Source organism: Pleurodeles waltl, chromosome 8 (assembly GCF_031143425.1).
Source record: "Pleurodeles waltl isolate 20211129_DDA chromosome 8, aPleWal1.hap1.20221129, whole genome shotgun sequence".
Lineage (NCBI taxonomy): Eukaryota > Metazoa > Chordata > Amphibia > Caudata > Salamandridae > Pleurodeles > Pleurodeles waltl.
Genome location: NC_090447.1, coordinates 1,514,699,395 through 1,514,716,135, shown reverse-complemented (window position 1 = coordinate 1,514,716,135; position 16,741 = coordinate 1,514,699,395).

Sequence of the window (16,741 nt, the reverse complement as noted above, 5' to 3'; positions counted from 1 at the left end):
GCGCAGCAAGCTGCGCCGCCTTGGAGGATTCCAACGGGCAGCGGAAAACCGGCGGGAGACCGCCGGTTTTCATGCACTGACCGCGGCCAAAGCGCAGCGGTCAGAATGCCCTGCGGGGCACCGCCGGGCTGTCGGCGGTGCTCCCGCCAACCGCGAGCCTGGCGGTCACAGACCGCCAGGCTCGTAATGAGGGCCTTAGTGTCATATGCACAATATCATAAGAAAACACAATACACAGTTATACTAAAAATAAAGGTACTTTATTTTTATGACAATATGCCAAAGTATCTTAGAGTGTACCCTCAGTGAGAGGATAGGAAATATACACAAGATATATGTACACAATACCAAAAATATGCAGTATAGTCTTAGAAAACAGTGCAAACAATGTATAGTTACAATAGGATGCAATGGGGACACATAGGGATAGGGGCAACACAAACCATATACTCCAAAAGTGGAATGCGAACCACGAATGGACCCCAAACCTATGTGACCTTGTAGAGGGTCGCTGGGACTATTAGAAAATAGTGAGGGTTTGAAAAATAGCCCACCCCAAGACACTGAAAAGTGAGTGCAAAGTGCACTAAAGTTCCCCTAAGGACATAGAAGTCGTGATAGAGGAATAATGCAGGAAAGACACAAACCAACAATGCAACAACGATGGATTTCCAATCTTGGGTACCTGTGGAACAAGAGGACCAAGTCCAAAAGTCACAAGCAAGTCGGAGATGGGCAGATGCCCAGGAAATGCCAGCTGTGGGTGCAAAGAAGCTTCTACTGGACAGAAGAAGCTGAGGTTTCTGCAGGAACGAAAAGGGCTAGAGACTTCCCCTTTGCTGGACGGATTCCTCTCGCCGTGGAGAGTCGTGCAAAAGTGTTTTCCCGCCGAAAGAATGCCAACAAGCCTTGCTAGCTGCAAATCGTGTGGTTAGCGTTTTTGGATGCTGCTGTGGCCCAGGAGGGACCAGGAGGTCGCAAATTGGACCAGGAGGTAGAGGGGACGTCGAGCAAGACAAGGAGCCCTCTTAGCAGCAGGTAGCATCCGGAGAAGTTCCATAAACAGGCACTACGAGGATGCATGAAATGGTGCTCACCCGAAGTTACACAAAGGAGTCCCACGTCGCCGGAGACCAACTTAGAAAGTCGTGCAATGCAGGTTAGAGTGCCGTGGACCCAGGTTTGGCTGTGCACAAAGGATTTCCACCGGAAGTGCACAGGGGCCGGAGTAGCTGCAAAAGTTGCGGTTCCCAGCAATGCAGTCTAGCGAGGTGAGGCAAGGACTTACCTCCACCAAACTTGGACTGAAGAGTCACTAGACTGTGGGAGTCACTTGGACAGAGTTGCTGGATTCGAAGGACCTCGATCGTCGTGCTGAGAGGAGACCCAAGGGACCGGTAATGCAGCTTTTTGGTGCCTGCGGTTGCAGGGGGAAGATTCCGTCGACACACAGGAGATTTCTTCGGAGCTTCTAGTGCAGAGAGGAGGCAGACTACCCCCACAGCATGCACCACCAGGAAAACAGTCGAGAAGGCGGCAGGATCAGCGTTACAGAGTTGCAGTAGTCGTCTTTGCTACTATGTTGCAGTTTTGCAGGCTTCCAGCGCGGTCAGCAGTCGATTCCTTGGCAGAAGGTGAAGAGAGAGATGCAGAGGAACTCGGCTGAGCTCTTGCATTCGTTATCTAAAGTTTCCCCAGAGACAGAGACCCTAAATAGCCAGAAAAGAGGGTTTGGCTACATAGGAGAGAGGATAGGCTACTAACACCTGAAGGAGCCTATCAGAAGGAGTCTCTGACGTCACCTGGTGGCACTGGCCACTCAGAGCAGTCCAGTGTGCCAGCAGCACCTCTGTTTCCAAGATGGCAGAGGTCTGGAGCACACTGGAGGAGCTCTGGACACCTCCCAGGGGAGGTGCAGGTCAGGGGAGTGGTCACTCCCCTTTCCTTTGTCCAGTTTCGCGCCAGAGCAGGGCTAAGGGGTCCCTGAACCGGTGTAGACTGGCTTATGCAGAATTGGGCACATCTGTGCCCAAGAAAGCATTTCCAGAGGCTGGGGGAGGCTACTCCTCCCCTGCCTTCACACCATTTTCAAAAGGGAGAGGGTGTAACACCCTCTCTCAGAGGAAGTCCTTTGTTCTGCCATCCTGGGCCAGGCCTGGCTGGACCCCAGGAGGGCAGATGCCTGTCTGAGGGGTTGGCAGCAGCAGCAGCTGCAGTGAAACCCCAGGAAGGGCAGTTTGGCAGTACCAGGGTCTGTGCTACAGACCACTGGGATCATGGGATTGTGCCAACTATGCCAGGATGGCATAGAGGGGGCAATTCCATGATCATAGACATGTTACATGGCCATATTCGGAGTTACCATTGTGAAGCTACATATAGGTAGTGACCTATATGTAGTGCACGCGTGTAATGGTGTCCCCGCACTCACAAAGTCCGGGGAATTGGCCCTGAACAATGTGGGGGCACCTTGGCTAGTGCCAGGGTGCCCTCACACTAAGTAACTTTGCACCTAACCTTTACCAGGTAAAGGTTAGACATATAGGTGACTTATAAGTTACTTAAGTGCAGTGTAAAATGGCTGTGAAATAACGTGGACGTTATTTCACTCAGGCTGCAGTGGCAGGCCTGTGTAAGAATTGTCAGAGCTCCCTATGGGTGGCAAAAGAAATGCTGCAGCCCATAGGGATCTCCTGGAACCCCAATACCCTGGGTACCTCAGTACCATATACTAGGGAATTACAAGGGTGTTCCAGTAAGCCAATGTAAATTGGTAAAATTGGTCACTAGCCTGTTAGTGACAATTTGAAAGAAATGAGAGAGCATAACCACTGAGGTTCTGATTAGCAGAGCCTCAGTGAGACAGTTAGTCACTACACAGGTAACACATTCAGGCACACTTATGAGCACTGGGGCCCTGGATGACAGGGTCCCAGTGACACATACAACTAAAACAACATATATACAGTGAAAAATGGGGGTAACATGCCATGCAAGATGGTACTTTCCTACACAACCCCCCCCCAAACGAAGGACAATAAGACTAGCCATGACCTGATGAGTCTTCATTGTCTAAGTGGAAATATCTGGAGAGTCCATCTGCATTGGAGTGGCTACTCCCAGGTCTATGTTCCACTGTATAGTCCATTCCCTGTAGGGATATGGACCACCTCAATAATTTAGGATTTTCACCTTTCATTTGTTTTAGCCAAAGTAGAGGTTTGTGGTCTGTCTGAACAATGAAGTGAGTGCCAAACAGGTATGGCCTCAACTTCTTCAGTGCCCAGACCACAGCAAAGGCCTCCCTCTCAATGGCAGACCAACGCTTTTCTCTAGGGGTCAACCTCCTACTAATAAAAGCAACAGGTTGATCCTGGCCCTCAGAATTAAGTTGTGATAGGACTGCCCCTACTTCTAATTCAGATGCATCAGTTTGGACATAGAATTTTTTAGAGTAACAAGGGCTTTTCAGGACAGGTGCAGAGCACATGGCCTGCTTCAGCTCCTCAAAAGCTTTCTGACAGTTTGCTGTCCATAATACCTTTTTAGGCATTTTCTTGGATGTGAGGTCATTAAGAGGGGCTGCAATGGAGCCATAGTTCTTAATGAACCTCCTGTAATACCCAGTGAGGCCTAGGAAGGCTCTCTCCTGAGTCTGAGTGGTAGGGGGAACCCAATCAATAATTGTTTAGATTTTCCCCTGAAGTGGTGCAATCTGTTCCCCACCAACAAGGTGTCCCAGATAAACCACCTTACCCTGCCCTATCTGGCACTTTGAAGCCTTGATAGTGAGGCCTGCCTTTTGCAGGGCCGCCAAAACTTTCCATAGGTGGACCAGGTGATCATCCCAGCTGGAGCTAAAGACAGCTATATCGTCCAAATATGCTGCACTGAAAGCTTCCAGCCCTTGCAGGACTGTGTTCACCAACCTCTGAAAAGTGGCAGGTGCATTTTTCAATCCAAAAGGCATTACTGTAAATTGGTAATGGCCTCCTATGGTTGAAAATGCAGTTTTAGGTTTAGCATCTTCTGACAATTTGATCTGCCAATACCCTGCAGTCAAATCAAAAGTGCTTAGATACTTGGCAGATGCCAGTGTATCTATAAGCTCATCTGCCCTGGGTATAGGGTGAGCATCAGTTTTGGTTACCAGGTTGAGACCTCTATAGTCTACACAAAACCGCATTTCCTTCTTTCCATCTTTGGAATGGGGTTTTGGTACAAGTACCACAGGAGAAGCCCATGGACTTTCAGAGTGCTCAACCTCTCCTAGTTCTAACATTTTCTGCACCTCTTGCTTTATGCAGTCTCTGACATGGTCAGGCTGCCTATAGATCTTACTTTTGACAGGTAAACTGTCTCCAGTATCTATAGTGTGCTCACACCAAGAAGTGGTACCTGGCACAGTAGAGAAGAGTTCAGAGAATTGATCTAGGAGATTTATGCAATGGTCTTTCTGCTCAGCAGTAAGACAATCAGCCAAAACAACACCTTCCACAAGAGCATCTTGTTCTGTGGAAGAGAAGAGATCAGGTAGAGGATCACTGTCTTCTTCCTGTCCCTCATCAGTTGCCATGAGCAGGGTGAGATCAGCCCTGTCATAGTAGGGTTTCAGGCGGTTTACATGGAGTACCCTAAGGGGACTCCTTGCAGTGCCTAAGTCAACTAAATAGGTGACTTCACCCTTTTTCTCAACAAATTGTGTGGGGACCACTCCATTTATCTTGGAGTGCTCTTGGGGCCACAGGCTCCAAAACCCACACTTTCTGCCCTGGTTTGTACTGAACCAAAACAGCCTTCTGATCATGCCATTGCTTCTGGAGCTCTTGGCTGGCCTGAAGGTTTTTACGGGCCTTTTTCATATACTCAGCCATCCTTGATCTGAGGCCAAGTACATAATCCACAATATCTTGCTTAGGAGCTTTTAAAGGTTGTTCCCAACCCTCCTTTACAAGTGTGAGTGGACCCCTAACAGGGTGACCAAAAAGAAGTTCAAAGGGGCTAAAGCCCACTCCTTTCTGGGGTACCTCCCTGTAGGCAAAAAGGAGGCATGGTAACAGGATATCCCATCTCCTGCGGAGTTTTTCAGGGAGACTCATAATCATGCCTTTGAGAGTTTTATTAAATCTCTCCACCAGTCCATTTGTTTGTGGATGATAGGGTGTAGTGAACTTATAAGTCACACCACACTCCTTCCACATGGCCTTTAAGTATGCAGACATGAAATTGCTTCCTCTGTCTGATACTACTTCCTTTGGGAAGCCCACCCTGGAAAATATTCCCAGGAGGGCCTTTGCCACTGCAGGAGCTGTAGTGGTCCTTAAAGGAATAGCTTCAGGATATCTTGTGGCATGGTCCACTACCACTAAGATAAACCTATTGCCTGAAGCAGTAGGAGGGTCAAGGGGGCCAACTATGTCAAACCCTACCCTCTCAAAGGGAACCCCAACCACAGGCAGTGGAATAAGGGGTGCCTTTGGGGTGCCACCTGTCTTGCCACTGGCTTGACAGGTTTCACAGGACTTACAAAACTCTTTTGTGTCCTCAGACATCCTAGGCCAATGAAACAAGGGAACAAGTCTGTCCCAAGTTTTCATTTGACCCAGATGTCCAGCTAGGGGAATGTCGTGGGCAAGAGTTAGGAGGAACTTTCTGTACTCCTGAGGAATCACTAATCTCCTGGCAGCTCCAGGTTTAGGATCCCTTGCCTCAGTGTACAAGAGGTTGTCCTCCCAGTAAAGTCTGTGAGAGTCACTGACATCCCCATTAGCCTGTTTGACAGCTTGCTGTCTTAGACCCTCTAATGTGGGACAGGTTTGCTGTGCCACACTCAGCTCCTCTCTGGCAGGCCCCCCTTCACCCAAAAGCTCAGCAGTGTCTGCTTCAAGCTCCTCTGGTGTAGGTTCTGCACAGGGAGGGAATTCTTCTTCCTCAGAAGTTGAATCCACTGTAGAGGGAGGGATAGTAGGAAGTGGTTTGCTTCTACTAGCCCTAGCTTTAGGGAGCACTTGGTCCATTGTTCCAGGATCCAAGCTTCCCTGTCCTTTTTGCTTTTTGGCCTGAGCCCTGGTTAAAGCAAAAATATGCCCTGGGATGCCCAGCATTGCTGCATGGGCCTCCAACTCCACATCTGACCAAGCTGATGTCTCCAAATCATTTCCTTGTAGACAGTCTACAGGTAAATCTGTGGCTACCACAACTTTCTTTGGACCAGTAACCCCCCCCCAGTTGAGATTTACAACAGCCATGGGGTGGCTAAGTGTGTTGTTGTGAGAATCGGTTACTTGGTACTGGTGACCAAGTAGGTGTTGTTCAGGGTGGACCAGTTTCTCTATGACCATAGTCACACTGGCACCAGTGTCCCTGTAGGCTTGAACCTCAACACCATTTATTAGGGGTAGCTGCTTGTACTTATCCATATTAAGGGGACAAGCAACTAAGGTGGCTAAATCAATAGCCCCCTCAGAGACTAACACAGCCTCTGTGGCCTCCCTAACAAGGCCAACCCCAACTAAGTTACCAATAGTGAGCCCAGCTACTCCCTTGGATTGGCTATTAGTAGGTTTGCTCCCACCACCACTGCTATTAGTAGGGACACTAGGTGTAGCAGTAGGGGTTGTAGTGGTAGGAGGCTTGGTGCTTTTCTTTGGACAACTGGGATCTGTTGTCCAATGGCCTTTTACTTTACATAAATAGCACCATGGTTTCTTTTCTTTGTTTTGATTAAAGGAGGATTTGGGCCCACCACCCCCACCAGAGTGTTTTTGTGGGCCTGATGAAGACTCATTTTTAGATTTGTCCCCACCCTTGTCAGAAGACTTACCATCCTTCTTTTTGTTGCCATCTTTGTCACCCCCTGTATGAACTTTTCTGTTCACCCTTGTTCTGACCCATTTGTCTGCCTTCTTTCCCAATTCTTGGGGAGAGGTCAGATCAGAGTCCACCAAGTACTGGTGCAACAAATCAGACACACAATTATTAAGAATATGCTCTCTCAGGATCAAGTTATACAGGCTGTCATAATCAGTCACTTTACTGCCATCTAACCACCCCTCCAAGGCCTTCACTGAATGGTCAATGAAATCAACCCAGTCTTGTGAAGACTCCTTTTTGGTCTCTCTGAACTTTATCCTGTATTGTTCAGTGGTTAAGCCATAACCATCCAGGAGTGCATTCTTAAGAACTGTAAAATTATTGGCATCACTTTCTTTCACAGTAAGCAGCCTATCCCTACCTTTTCCACTAAATGATAGCCATAGGATAGCAGCCCACTGCCTTTGAGGGACATCCTGTACAACACAGGCCCTCTCAAGTGCAGCAAACCACTTGTTAATGTCATCCCCCTCCTTATAAGGGGGAACTATCTTGTGCAGATTCCTGGAATCATGCTCTTTTGCAGGATGACTATGGGGAATACTGCTGCTGCCACCATGGGTTTCTAAACCCAACTTCTGTCTTTCCTTCTCTAATTCTAATGACTGTCTATCCAAATCCAGCTGTTGCTTTTTAAGCTTCAGTCTGGTTTGTTCCACCCTCAACTTATTGAGTTCCCTCTCTAACAATCTGTCATCAGGGTTGGAGGGAGTGACATTCCTAGATACAGAGGTATGATGGGAATGAACAGAAGGAGACCTGTCCCTTACAGAGGGCACCCTAACAGCTTGGCTAACAGAAACATCAGTACCACTGTGGTGTGAATAAATGCTTTTGCTATGATGTGAGACAACACTATTTGTATGGTGTGGCTCTCCATCATTACCAACTATGCTAGACTGTCTAGTAATGGGCAGGCTAGGGAGTTTCTTTCCTGAATCTTTTCTTGGGGGAGTCCCTGGATCAGATTGGGAACCATTAGCTACTTTTTCAACAGATGGGGCACTTTTAGCCTTATCTTGTTCTCTAAGCATGTTAAGTAACAGTTCCAAGGAAGGATTCTTCCCTACACTCAAACCTCTCTCTGTGCAGAAACTCCTTGCTCCTTTCCAGCTAAGGTGATCATATGCAATTTTGGACAGATCAACATTTTGGCCTGTGCCAGACATTTTTAGAGAGAGTTAAAGTGATAGAAAAAGAGAAAAAAGTTTTCAGAACTTTTTAGAAAGACAGAAAAAAAAAACTTTTTAAAACTTTTAAGAACTTTTTGAAAGTTTAGAAGTACTTTTCAGCACTTTAGAAAAGAGTGAAAAGAGGAAATGCAAAAACTTTTTAGTTATGTGTACACACACTGAACTTGTTTTGTATATTTGTCTCTTATGAAAAGTACAATGACAAGAGTGGTAAGTAGTCTCAAAGCACTTATCCCGTCGCTGCACAACCAATGTAGGAGGCTGGACTGGCTTGTAGTGAGTACCAAGGGGTACTTGCACCTTGCACCAGGCCCAGTTATCCCTTATTAGTGTATAGGGTGTCTAGCAGCTTAGGCTGATAGATAATGGTAGCTTAGCAGAGCAGCTTAGGCTGAACTAGGAGACGTGTGAAGCTACTACAGTACCACTTAGTGTCATATGCACAATATCATAAGAAAACACAATACACAGTTATACTAAAAATAAAGGTACTTTATTTTTATGACAATATGCCAAAGTATCTTAGAGTGTACCCTCAGTGAGAGGATAGGAAATATACACAAGATATATGTACACAATACCAAAAATATGCAGTATAGTCTTAGAAAACAGTGCAAACAATGTATAGTTACAATAGGATGCAATGGGGACACATAGGGAAAGGGGCAACACAAACCATATACTCCAAAAGTGGAATGCGAACCACGAATGGACCCCAAACCTATGTGACCTTGTAGAGGGTCGCTGGGACTATTAGAAAATAGTGAGGGTTAGAAAAATAGCCCACCCCAAGACCCTGAAAAGTGAGTGCAAAGTGCACTAAAGTTCCCCCAAGGACATAGAAGTCGTGATAGAGGAATAATGCAGGAAAGACACAAACCAACAATGCAACAACAATGGATTTCCAATCTTGGGTACCTGTGGAACAAGGGGACCAAGTCCAAAAGTCACAAGCAAGTCGGAGATGGGCAGATGCCCAGGAAATGCCAGCTGTGGGTGCAAAGAAGCTTCTACTGGACAGAAGAAGCTGAGGTTTCTGCAGGAACGAAAAGGGCTAGAGACTTCCCCTTTGGTGGACGGATCCCTCTCGCCGTGGAGAGTCGTGCAGAAGTGTTTTCCCGCCGAAAGAACGCCAACAAGCCTTGCTAGCTGCAAATCGTGCGGTTAGCGTTTTTGGATGCTGCTGTGGCCCAGGAGGTCGCAAATTGGACCAGGAGGTAGAGGGGACGTCGATCAAGACAAGGAGCCCTCTCAGCAGCAGGTAGCACCCGGAGAAGTGCCAGAAACAGGCACTACGAGGATGCGTGAAATGGTGCTCACCCGAAGTTACACAAAGGAGTCCCACGTCGCCGGAGACCAACTTAGAAAGTCGTGCAATGCAGGTTAGAGTGCCGTGGACCCAGGCTTGGCTGTGCACAAAGGATTTCCGCCGGAAGTGCACAGGGGCCGGAGTAGCTGCAAAAGTCGTGGTTCCCAGCAATGCAGTCTAGCGAGGTGAGGCAAGGACTTACCTCCACCAAACTTGGACTGAAGAGTCACTGGACTGTGGGAGTCACTTGGACAGAGTTGCTGGATTCGAGGGACCTCGCTCGTCGTGCTGAGAGGAGACCCAAGGGACCGGTAATGCAGCTTTTTGGTGCCTGCGGTTGCAGGGGGAAGATTCCGTCGACCCACGGGAGATTTCTTCGGAGCTTCTAGTGCAGAGAGGAGGCAGACTACCCCCACAGCATGCACCACCAGGAAAACAGTCGAGATGGCGGCAGGATCAGCGTTACAGAGTTGCAGTAGTCGTCTTTGCTACTATGTTGCAGTTTTGCAGGCTTCCAGCGCGGTCAGCAGTCGATTCCTTGGCAGAAGGTGAAGAGAGAGATGCAGAGGAACTCGGCTGAGCTCTTGCATTCGTTATCTAAAGTTTCCCCAGAGACAGAGACCCTAAATAGCCAGAAAAGAGGGTTTGGCTACATAGGAGAGAGGATAGGCTAGCAACACCTGAAGGAGCCTATCAGAAGGAGTCTCTGACGTCACCTGGTGGCACTGGCCACTCAGAGCAGTCCAGTGTGCCAGCAGCACCTCTGTTTCCAAGATGGCAGAGGTCTGGAGCACACTGGAGGAGCTCTGGACACCTCCCAGGGGAGGTGCAGGTCAGGGGAGTGGTCACTCCCCTTTCCTTTGTCCAGTTTCGCGCCAGAGCAGGGCTAAGGGGTCCCTGAACCGGTGTAGACTGGCTTATGCAGAATTGGGCACATCTGTGCCCAAGAAAGCATTTCCATAGGCTGGGGGAGGCTACTCCTCCCCTGCCTTCACACCATTTTCCAAAGGGAGAGGGTGTAACACCCTCTCTCAGAGGAAGTCCTTTGTTCTGCCATCCTGGGCCAGGCCTAGCTGGACCCCAGGAGGGCAGATGCCTGTCTGAGGGGTTGGCAGCAGCAGCAGCTGCAGTGAAACCCCAGGAAGGGCAGTTTGGCAGTACCAGGGTCTGTGCTACAGACCACTGGGATCATGGGATTGTGCCAACTATGCCAGGATGGCATAGAGGGGGCAATTCCATGATCATAGACATGTTACATGGCCATATTCGGAGTTACCATTGTGAAGCTACATATAGGTAGTGACCTATATGTAGTGCACGCGTGTAATGGTGTCCCCGCACTCACAAAGTCCGGGGAATTGGCCCTGAACAATGTGGGGGCACCTTGGCTAGTGCCAGGGTGCCCTCACACTAAGTAACTTTGCACCTAACCTTTACCAGGTAAAGGTTAGACATATAGGTGACTTATAAGTTACTTAAGTGCAGTGTAAAATGGCTGTGAAATAACGTGGACGTTATTTCACTCAGGCTGCAGTGGCAGGCCTGTGTAAGAATTGTCAGAGCTCCCTATGGGTGGCAAAAGAAATGCTGCAGCCCATAGGGATCTCCTGGAACCCCAATACCCTGGGTACCTCAGTACCATATACTAGGGAATTATAAGGGTGTTCCAGTAAGCCAATGTAAATTGGTAAAATTGGTCACTAGCCTGTTAGTGACAATTTGAAAGAAATGAGAGAGCATAACCACTGAGGTTCTGATTAGCAGAGCCTCAGTGAGACAGTTAGTCACTACACAGGTAACACATTCAGGCACACTTATGAGCACTGGGGCCCTGGAGAACAGGGTCCCAGTGACACATACAACTAAAACAACATATATACAGTGAAAAATGGGGGTAACATGCCAGGCAAGATGGTACTTTCCTACACAGGTTGCTTTCATCAGCACATTATATCCAGAGAGATCACGTCAATTCAGGTTTCTAATGACTTCTTCGTATCAAATATGGCTTGTAGGACTTTTTCAGATTGGACGGAGTGTGCGTGAAGGGTGGTCTCCAGATGGTTTAAAGCCTCTGTAGTGTGATGCGTCGGGGTAGTAGTTGGCGTTGTCACAGTCAGGTCCTGCAACAGGGGCTTGTTTGTCCTGGGTTTCACCATCATAACTGAGCACGTGGAGCGTCTGGTGCGACTAGGGGTAAAGGCAAGTCTGAGGGGCAACCTAGTGGCTCCAGCGAGGATCAGTAGCCCTCAGTCGCAGCTCCGTCCCCCACTGCAGGTCAGGCCGGTATGTCCTTGGGCAAGAAGCAATGTAGCACCCCAGTCCGCTGGGTAGCATGGGGGGGCAGGTGGGTGGACAGCCGGGCCTGTGCGGAGGGTGAGATCAGCCCCTCCCAAGTAGAGTTGCATGGGGTCATGGACCCACGCAAATGAGGGCATCTCTTTACCTCTGAGCCTTCGGAGTAATATAGACGTGGGTGCAAAGGCAAAGAAGATGTCAGGAGGCCCCCTGATGGCAGCACTCTGGAGGGAAGAAAGGGGGTCCTATGGACACCCCTCCCCCAAACGTCCCCTCCGGGCAGGTGCAGTCGCTCACTGCACCTGCCTGCAAGAGGATCTCTAATCTCTCTTTAAAGTGCTGGCAGATTGCTACCTGCACAGTGAAATCCGGAGCAGCCTGAAGCAGTTGTTTAGTATGTCACTTGAATGTGCGACCCCCCCACAGCAGCACAGGTTTGAAACTGCCCTGGGGGCAGAGCATTCACTGCAATAGGGTGCACTTTCCCTATTCGCACACAGCGCACCTATTTGAAGGTGCGCCTTGGTGAAAACAGGAAAAGTGTGCCCTGGTGTCATAGGGCCCCAAGTCAGCAAACCATGTATCCTGCGCATTCTACACCCCGAGGTATAGTAAGCATAGCGGCCAGGTTTAGGGGTGCAGCTGGTTGCTTTTGATAAGCAAGCATGGATTGGGGGGGGCTCACCCGGGGGCCAGTGCCCCGTCTTTGTTGGTGATCAAACTTTAGGTAGTACGTCATGACTGATGAGTGTGGAAGGTGTTTGCATGGACTTCATTTAGGGGTCACCAGGGATCACAGATGCAACCCCTTACTTGCCCCTTACAAGCCCTGGCACTGCCTTGGTGACTCCTGGCCTCACAGGTGGCAAAATCAGTGCCAGGGACAAAAGGGAAGCTCAGCAGTCCTCAATTTATGACTGTTTTTATTACACTAATAGTGAATAATGTCCTATTATTCACTATTAATGTACTTGAAAAGGGAACATACAGCTGGAACAAGACGTTTGGTGGCAGCTGTGGTAAGTGAAATGGGTTTAAAGGCATGTTGTGTGTGTGCTTGCGGGTGAGAATTTGTTTCTGGGAGAGAGGGTGTGTGTACGTGTGACCATGTGTGTGTGCATAGGTGAGCATTTGTGTGAGTGAAAGTGAGTGAGGGTCAGTGACAGGTAGTTAGATAGATCATGTGAGAATGAGGCCCAGATCAACTATTCTTTGATGCAAAGCAGTGCTTAATTTGTGCTTGTTGTTTCCGGTGCTGAGCACTGGCACTTATTTTTGCGGGCCGGGGCTTATTCTTCTGCCTCAAGCATTCGCTGCGAGCTCTTGTAGCAAAAGACACATATGGGAAAGACAGAGGAAGAGAAAAGTGAAAAAATGTCACAAAGTTAGAAAGCAGAAAGCTGCAGGAGTGAGCTGGAGGGGCAGGGTGTGTCAGTAAATAGATAAAAGAGCACCGAGATGTCTTCAGGGTTACTCTGCTTCGGTATTCCGTGTTCACACATTTAATTGCAGCAACCGCGTGTTTCAGAGGAGAGCTTTGAGCACCGGCACCTTTTTATTGACAAATTAAGCACTGATGCAAAGTGAAGTTGCACCAAAGCTGCTGCACTGCCTGGTGTGAAACGGAGTGACCTACTAGGATGTGGTGCATTTTTTCCACTCCCCTTGCGTTTGAGTACTTTTGCCAAACAGGCACCAGAGCACACATCTTCGCACCATAGTGCCTGGGCGAGTACGTTCTCTGAAGCACATTGTTTTATGTTCCCAAACTCCCAAAAACTATGCTTTTAGGCTTTTCCCACTTGGTATCTGTACTGTAAAATGCAGCACACGTGCAAAGTTGGAAAAACAAGGAGGAATTAAAACATTTCCTCTCGTTATGCCTGCCTCAAGGAGCTGTGAAATTTGGCACTAATTCCTGTCTACGAATGTTTGTAGATAGGCACTGGTGTCAAAACCTGTGGGCGGTTTCATGCACCACCCATGGAACACCCCCTTGACACAAAGGGGGTCATTATGATCCCCGGCGGTTCAGCCCACAATGCCGGCGGTGGGTACAAAGACCGCCACCGGCATGGTGGGCTGAAATGCCATATTATGTACACATGGAGGGCCGCCATAGGCGGCCCTCCTCTACCGCCGGGCTGCCTCCGATAGGCAGCCTGACGGTGGAAGGATTCATCATCCGACAGGGCAGCGCTGCTGCCCCTCAGATAATGATCCCTACAGCCACCAGCCTTAGAAAGGCTGGCGGAAGAGGTGCTCCGGGGCCCCCCTGTGGGCCCCATCGCACAGGTCACTGCCCGATTTACGGGTGGCAATGTCCCGGCAAGGCATTCTGCTGGGCCGGCGGACGGAGACAATGTTTCCACCTGCCGGCCCAGAAGAATGTTCTTTATGTGGCCGGCGGGATCCCAGGGGGGCTGGCGGTCAGTTAAATGACCGCTAGCCTGAACACGGTGGTAAACACCGCCGTGTTCATAATGAGGGCCAAAGTAATGCAAAGCGGTGCGTAGCCAAACTTTCCATTACTTTGGGATACTATCCAAGTCAAGTCCGGATTTGCATAGAGCAAAGTGTCACTGGGCCTGAGTGCCAGTAAGTATGCGTCAGAGACAATAAATGAGGTTAAGAGTGAATGCAAGTGAGTTTGTGAGAATAAATAAGAATGAGTAGAAGGAGATGTAAGAGAGTGAGAGTGCGTGAAAGAATGAGTGTGAGTGGGCGCATGTGAGTGTGAGCGGGAAGCTGATGTGATGCTTGCAAGTTTGATGTTGGGAAACGTAGGCCACAGCACTGGTGCTAGCATAGTTGCAGCAATTCTGAACATGACTGACACATGTGGCAAAATACTGGCACTGGGACACTGGGGTTAATTTTTGGCACTCATGGTAAGAAACTGGTGCTGGCATACTAGAGGTAATTCATGGCATATAGGCAGGGGCACAGGAATTATGCGGTGGGGGATAAAATTATGAGGCAGTATGAATTATGTGGAAAGAAAAAGCAAAATATGCGACCTAATGCAGCACGTTTTGCTATAGTTTTACTTCATAATCTTGTAATTTCTTCACGTTAACACTGTCTGAGCAAATGTTTCACTAAAATAGTCCTAGTTTAACGGCCAGTAATAAACAACGGAAAGATGACAAGTCATCCTTTGCATAGCGCCTTCCACTGCGCCGCATCATGGGCTGCCTCGATTTGAGTAGCTTTCAATCTGCTTGAGCTAGGAAGATTTTTTCATTAAGATCCACAGATTATGCCGCAGGCGATGGGTCATGTGGCTAACGCGGCAAAGCCATAATTATGCAAACAAAACGCTGCAGCCGCAGAATTACATAATTCCAATGGCCCCGCATATAGGGTATTAGTGGAAAAATATTGTCATGCTTGAGGAAATTATTAGCACGTTGACGCCCATGGCAAAATGATGGTATTAGCACAATGGAGGTAATTCTTGGCATAAAAGTAGACAACCTAGCATAAGGGAGGGTGGTAACCATGATGAGAAGTTGACCCTAACATACTGAGGTCATTTTTGACAGAAGGGTCACCTATGGTGTACTGTTGGCATAAATTGCACAGTTCTGACACTGACATATTTTATGACATTTATTTATATAAGGGGGTATGTATGCATCGAATGTGAGGGCAACCATGACAAAATTCTGGCCCTGGCACATTGCAGGTAATATATGACATACGGTGGGCACCAGTACCACGTACTGAAAAAATGGGGTCAACTCCTGAAGAATGTGAGGTTTTGTGGGCTTGGTACACCATGAAAGGATTGGAATATTTAATGAGTGCCCTTTCAGGGCCGATAGCATTCTAGCACGTGTATGTGAAAACTGTGCTTTAAAAATGGACTATTTCATCTTATTATTTTCAATTTTCTCTCGGTGGGGGAGAAATTCCTAGAAGAGATCTGGTGTACTCACTTTGCTCACTCATAACAGGGCGAGCATTGTACCCCAGAGCATTCAAAGATCAAGTCAGCACCATAGTACCGTGGTATCTAAAATAGATATCGGTAAGTGTTATGCTGTCGTAATAATCGGGCAGTTACTACAGAACTTCAATAATGCCAATTATTGTGATGCTAGGGTTATGTGGCGTGCCTCCCTGATGTCACTTCCTGTGAGGTCTTTAAAGTCAAAGGGTATGTGATGTCACTTCCGCTGCTCCTGGCATTTTGGTGAATCGATGCCTATGGGTGTATGCATTACTCAGCATTATTGACAACAGTACAATTGTTGAGTTCGTTTTACAAACTGTTGTTGCCACCAACGATAACATGAATTAGGATTTCTTCTTAACTGTAAAGCTCCTATCATGATTCATCTTCAGTAGTCATTTGCCCTAGAATTGTTAAAGGTAGTTACGTCCTTGAGTCCAGCATGATGCCCTAGTTCTTTTGCAAGTAGATGTTTCCCTATAGCTTGTATTGTTTTATAGTAACTGAATAGCGCTTACTACTCCTTTGTCAGGAGCTGAAGCGCTTGTCTACGTGGATAGCACCCTGCAATGTGTGGGTGTGTGGTTGGAAGAGTGTTGTCTTTTCTTTGAGCCTATGTGGGAGGTGTTTCCATGCTGTACCTGATGACCACCTCGGTGCAGTTATCAGGATTTGGCAGTGTGTTGGAAAGGAAATGTCACCAATAGTCATGCAACTTGAACAAAGCCTTTCTATCTGTCCGGTTGGTCGTAGAGCCTTGGAAGCCATCCTATTGTATGGAAATGCCTGCGTGTGCTTCTGTTTCGTCTCATTTTCTGCTCCATGGCTCAGCTGTTAGTCACTTGTTCTATCTAATGATTGAAGAACCTCTGAATACTCAGGGGTTTGGGGGTTGGACTCTGTCACTGAAGAGTCACAGCCATGAAGAGGTTTTACTACCAAGCCCAACTCAAGCGTGGTCATCCCTGGCCAACCAGATGCAAATGATCAAGGACCTCCACCCTTGAACCACACCATAGAGCATCCTTAACATTCTACATATAGGGAGGGGTAAGGATCTCTTCTCTTCACATGACAATATATTTACAACCTGCCAGTTTCAGAAGA